This window comes from Triticum dicoccoides, chromosome 2B (assembly GCF_002162155.2).
Source record: "Triticum dicoccoides isolate Atlit2015 ecotype Zavitan chromosome 2B, WEW_v2.0, whole genome shotgun sequence".
NCBI lineage: Eukaryota > Viridiplantae > Streptophyta > Magnoliopsida > Poales > Poaceae > Triticum > Triticum dicoccoides.
The window spans coordinates 656,246,812-656,253,505 of NC_041383.1; positions in this window are offsets into that span (position 1 = coordinate 656,246,812).

Genomic DNA, 6,694 nt, shown 5'->3' on the forward strand with positions numbered 1-6,694 from the left:
ATTAGAGTAGTGTAGCATGTTACTATTTCGATTAATCCTATTCTGTTGCATAGCCTGTCATTGTTGCTACATCTGTTGATACCTTACCTGCAATCTTAAATGCTTAGCATAGGATGCTAGTTTACCATTAGTGGCCCTACATACTTGTCAGTCTGCCATGCTATACTATCGGGCCATGATCACTCGGGAGGTGATCACGGATATATACTATACATACATACATACTATACAGGTGGTGACTAAAGTCAGGTCAGCTCGTTGAGTACCCGCAAGTGATTCCGATGTGGGGGTTGAAAGGACAGGTGGCTCCATCCCGGTAGAGGTGGGCCTGGGTTCCCGACGGCCCCCGACTGTTACTATGTGGCGGAGCGACAGGACAGGTTGAGACCACCTAGGAGAGAGGTGGGCCTGGCCCTAGTCGGTGTCCGCGGTTACTTCAAAATAACACGCTTAACGAGATCTTGGTATTTGATCTGAGTCTGGCCACTGACCTATACGCACTAACCAACTACGCGGGAAAGATATGGGCACTCGACATCGTGGTATCAGCCGAAGCCTTCGTGACATCAGCGACTGAGCGGCGCGCGCCAGATTGGAACGTAAGCCTGCTCTTGTATTAAGGGGGCTAGTTCTGTTTCCGGGCGCGTTCGCAACGTGCAGGTGTGTAAAGGGCGATGGGCCCAGACCCCTGCGCCATAGGAGTTTGACCGGCGTGTTGACCTCTCTGTTGTGCCTAGGTGGGGCTGCGACGTGTTGATCTTCCAAGGCCGGGCATGACCCAGGAAAGTGTGTCCGGCCAAATGGGGTCGAGCGTGTTGGGTTATGTGGTGCACCCCTGCAGGGAAGTTTATCTATTCGAATAGCCGTGTCCCTCGGTAAAAGGACGACCCAGAGTTGTACCTTGACCTTATGACAACTAGAACCGGATACTTAATAAAACACACCCAGACAAGTTCCACAGACAACCCGGTGATCTTTTTTCCACAGGGCGACGAGGGGAGGATCGCCGGGTAGGATTATGCTATGCGATGCTACTTGGAGGACTTCATTCTACTCTCTTCTACATGCTGCAAGACGGAGGCTGCCAGAAGCGTAGTCTTCGATAGGACTAGCTATCCCCCCCTTATTCTGGCATTCCGCAGTTAAGTCCACCGATATTGCCTCTTTACACATATACCCATGCATATGTAGTGTAGCTCCTTGCTTGCGAGTACTTTGGATGAGTACTCACGGTTGCTTTTCTTCCCCTTTTCCCCCTTCCCTTCTACCTGGTTGTCGCAACCAGATGTCGGAGCCCAGGAGCCAGACGCCACCGTCGATGACAACTCCTACTACACCGGAGGTGCCTACTAATACGTGCAGCCCGCTGACGATGACCAGGAGTAGTTAGGAGGATCCCAGGCAGGAGGCCTGCGCCTCTTTCGATCTGTATCCCAGTTTGTGCTAGCCTTCTTAAGGCAAACTTGTTTAACTTATGTCTGTACTCAGATATTGTTGCTTCCGCTGACTCGTTTATGTCGAGCACTTGTATTCGAGCCCTCGAGGCCCCTGGCTTGTAATATGATGCTTGTATGACTTATTTTACTTTTAGAGTTGTGTTGTGATATCTTCCCGTGAGTCCCTGATCTTGATCGTACACGTTTGCGTGCATGATTAGTGTACGATTGAATCGGGGGCGTCATAAGTTGGTATCAGAGCCGACTGCCTGTAGGAATCCCCCTTTCCAACTCCTTGGTCGAAGTCGAGTCAAAAAACTTTTACTAACATGGCTATGCGGCTTACGGCCCACGTCACCATTGGGTGGTAGTAGGATCTTTTATTCCTCGACCTTTACTCTGGGACTCTGAACTCTCTTCCATTTAGGTTAAATGATTTTGCTAAAATTTAACTTTAGGTTCTCGAAAATACTTCCTCCCGGAGAGCCCCTTCAGGCCAGATGATCGCCTGCTGCACCAGAAGATTCTGAAGACACTCTCTGATGCTTTCCGGAGATCCTTGTGCCCTTGGCCATTGCGATCCCTACAACCGATAAATCTTTATGGATAACTACATACACTTGTCGTCCATAGCTTCACTTCCAATTGTTCTTGTTATTACAAGATACCCTGAAATACTTCGGATATTCCGAGAATACTTTGTGCCTATTGCCTTGCAGTTACTAGCCACACAAATACCCCTACGGATAATTCCTCGCACTTGCCGAGTATCTGCTCATCCCTACCCATTCATGTGTTTCACATAAGTCCTCGAAATACCATTCGATTTTCTGAAAATCCTCAGCAGCCCATTGCTCTTGATTTCCTTGCCTTCCTGCATTATGGTTAATTCCATACTTCTAGTAATCTCCGTTGACATCCTCTGTCACTATCATTTTGGGTCACTTGATTCAATATTTTGCAAATGCTCGCAATCCTCAATCAAATCCTAGAAATCATCCTTCTGGCTCAGACGTCATTTTGAACATGAGCTGGTCCTCGACCAATCAAGTTGTCGTCGAATGTACCCCTAAGTCTATTCAACTTATCCATCCCTAATCAGAGCATTGCTTCTGATCCCTTGTCTTGGAATTCATAATTCCTTTGCATTTGAGCCTTGAGTTAGTTAGTTGTTTCTATAATCAGATGCACATGCATTCTTCTTCCTTTGGTAGAGTACCGATACTCACATCAGCTCCGTTGTAGACCACCATACCTCTTGTTGGATTATTATCCGACAGTGTCCTTCATATTCAAGTAACCTTGTGAGCCTTTCCACGGATATATAAAGCCTTTGGTAAATTGTATCCTCTGTTCCTCAACCTTGTTCTGTTTTTGAGTTGGTGGTATTTACTATTGAAGCTTGTGGTATATGTTTCCACGATACCCTGACGGGTTGAACCTGTGCCTTCCGTATTATCTGTTAACTCGAAAGTTTTCACAAGTCATACTCTTCTGGTATTTTGCTGGAAAAATTTCTACACTACAGCTTCATCGAAAGCGAGAAGTAAAATGAAAGGTTATGCATGGAAGAAGTGGGAGTCAACCTTGAGCCTTTGCGTTCATGCCTATGGACCCGATGTGAAACTTATCATGCAAGCTTCTTATAATAATTATTATTCCCTCATTATAAAGTCATCTTGTATTTTGTTTTGGTCCTTTGCAATCGTGGTTCTGACCATGATTGTTCTTCTTTGATCCCATTTCATGGACAAGTTAAAGCACTTGTCTTTTACAAATCAATATGCTTGTCCAACCTCTATACCGAACTACCTCGAGTATTGCTCCCTACTATCTCGAGGATATCATGCTATTGCACTACGTCTTATGAATTTCTGATGAAGTAGTACCTTCCCTGTCATAGTGGCTCCACGGGTTCTGGGTTGTCGTCAACCGAGAACATCCGCAAGTGAATCAATTCCGTGCTCCGATACGATAACTCAAAGTAATTTTCCTTGCTTATGAGTTTAATAATCCTTGAAGTCATTCTTAGCCTGATTGGCTAATATCATTATTGTGCTAAATTTTAAATTGTGCTACTTGGTCCTTCTTCCCAGAGCACAAATTTCGACGGTGAGCTAATCTTACGTCAATCTCCCTCGTCACATCATTTCTCCTTGAATAGCAAACATGCTTTCGAGTTTGTGTCGTACCCATGGTTCCAGTAACCTTTTGCTTCACCATTCCCTTGGTGTGATGTCATCGCCGATCGATTACATCTTCTTGAAACCTCTCGATAAATGTGTCGTGATCATCGTCAACATTTTAACTTCTTTTGAGACGTACATTGAGTTCCTGATGAGGAATTCCGTGCTTGCCCCCTCGATGATTTGTTTTATCATCGGCAACATTCTTGCTTTCCCTTCAACACAAACTTGTTCATGTTTTGTGTTGTACCTTGAGATCCTTGCTACCCAAGTTATGTTATGTTCTACCTTGGAGTATTGCTATCTTCTATGTCAAGAATGTCATGGGAAATTCACCACCTCTTGAGAATTCTTGATATAGTAATACTTCTCGCCATCTCCATTTGTTTTCTGATCCCCATGTTGTTTCTAACCTGAATACCGACAATTGAACTATGATGCGTGAATTCAAAACTTCTAGCAATCCTATTGCTTTGGAGTTAATGGTCGATGGTTCATTCTTAGACTATTAATTATTGAATCACCATTCCAATGTTGGCCATGCAACCCAGCCCATATTTCGGGTGCACCTTTCAACCAATGTTTAATTGTGTATGTTTTCCTCCAGCATACAACATTATACCATTTGAGCTGACAAATGCTATCTCCTTGTTCACATAATTGTGGAAATCCATCTTCTGAAAATCTCGGTGAATTGTCGCTGAGTTCATCAGCTACCTCCTCTTCCTCTCCTTGATTTAATGATGAACCCTTGTTTCAGAGCCTTGCTTCTGGATGCCATTTCCCGAGAATCTTGCAACGTCAATTCATCAATTGGTGTTGCACCTTTTCTTTTCAAGCATCCTGAGTATGAGGTATCCTGACACCAATCATATCTGAATCTTGGTCAGATATGATGGTTGGAACATATTCCCAAGAGTTATAACATTGGCCTTTAACCCAGTAGGGTGATGTCATCCCTAGCACACCTGATTGGAGGACTATTAGTTTCCTTTTCAGCAAGGTTATCCATTCTTCCATGAGGAAATTGTAAAACTTATTCTACAAGTTGTTCCCGATGGATCCTTCGGGCATCCAAATTCCGAACCTTAGTTGATGACCATGTCAATGCTATGTCGAAGCATGTTTGTGGTACTCCAAATTTTAACAAGAACATTTGAAGCCAATGCTAAATGTTTCTTGCACAATTATCCAAACACCGTTGTATGGGTAATGTCATGACAATTCTCTCCCTTACCTAAAGGGATTTCGACATTATATCCTTTCATGCATATCATGCTCTGCTTGTCCTTGGGAAGGATATACCCCTGAATTATGTGTTTAAACACATTTTTCATTTCCATTGTTCTGTTTAATCTGATATCACATTTTCCTTTCCATTGTTTTGTTTAACCTTCTTGAGGTTTATATGATCTAAGCAGTAATAAGTCACTGATTTTGTAAGCACCTCGGTGTACAACTCTATCAGTAAGAACCTGTTACTATTGTTGATGACATTCCGGTAACCACCGATGGACGAGAACTTTGCCTACTGGTCCACCTCGTTCAACGAGCAGGAAAATGGTTCTCTTCGTCCCTCGCCCTTGGTACCTATGTTGTTGCCGACATGACCGACGGACTATCCTCTGACATGCCTTTGCTTACATGATCGTGCAAGATGTCACCGACCTTCCTACATTTAACCACATGGTGGGCCCATAACCCACAGTTCCATAGGATCGAAACCTGACTCTCCTGTACACCTTGTTGACAAAGTTATCCCTTGCTCTTGGTTTCGTAGGTAATTCACGAGCCACCTTCCTAGTGCTCTATTCTCGTATAAGATGCAATACTTACTCTCGCTGCTCTGAATCCCTTTCTCGCTCTGGTTCAGACTTTGAGCAGCTATCTATCCGCTTGGACCCTCTCATTGTACCTTCGTACCTTACTATCGATGTATTTTATTTGTTCAACATGAGAGATACTCATGTTTTCATTCATGGGATAACCCTAGATGATTACCCCTTATAACATTCTAGCATTGTCGAGCTGCCCTTTTACCTATTCGTAAGTATGTTGGAATTCCCGGAAAAAGGATGACGACTTCATCTTGATGACCTGAAGCAGAGAATTGAAGACATCAACATAAAAGGATCTACTCCTTCGAGCAGAGCAACCAAGACCGAGAAGATTCGTTAGAATTTCGTAACCAGACCTTTCCCCCTTAGTCCCCTCCTTAAATCTTGGGACGAGATTTCTTGTAGTGGAGGAGAATTGTGACGCCCCGATAGTTAAGCTACAGTAACCCTCTGCTAATTATGCCACATCACCTCGGTAACTGTAGATGAACTCGCGTTGATTCGAAACCGATTCTAATTCAATTTCAAAACCAAGGCAAACAACAAAAGTTTTCAAATATCAAAACAAAAATGTTCGGGACGTGACATATTTAAGTTTACTAAGTTAGGTGCAACCTATGTATTTTCCAAAACTAAAATGTTTAGGAAATGTGAGAAAATAGAAAAGAAAATAAAGAAAAAGGGAAAAGAATAAAAATAGAAAAACAAAACTAACAAAAAAAACACACAACCCCCTGGCCAAATGGGCCAAAAGGCCCAGCTGGCAAGCCCACTGGCCTGACCGGCCCGTCCCCACTCCCTTATCCCCAGGTGCCGAAACCCTAACCCCCCACCCAATCCCCACTTGCTCCTAGTTCTCCTCGTTCGCCTCCTCCTCCCCGATCCAGATCGGGATCGGGGGAACGGAACCACGGGCGCGCCCGAGCCCGACGCGCTCCCGCCCCACGATGCCGGCGCCGGCCCCGCCCCTCTTGGACTCCTTCGCACCCCCTCCTCTCCCTCGAGCGGTGCTTCCTGAAGCCGCGGCCTCGCCTCGTCACCAACCCAACACCGTCGCTTGTTGTCGCCAGCGCCCGACCGCGTCGCCGGAGCAACCTCGCCGGACTGCCTCCTCCTCCCCGCCGGACTGCCTTCTCCACAACGCTGTCGTCCCCATTGACCTCCCCGCCCCCCACTGCCTTTTCCCTACGTCCTTCTTGAGCCTCCGCCTCCCATCTCCTCCTCCTGTCTTCCT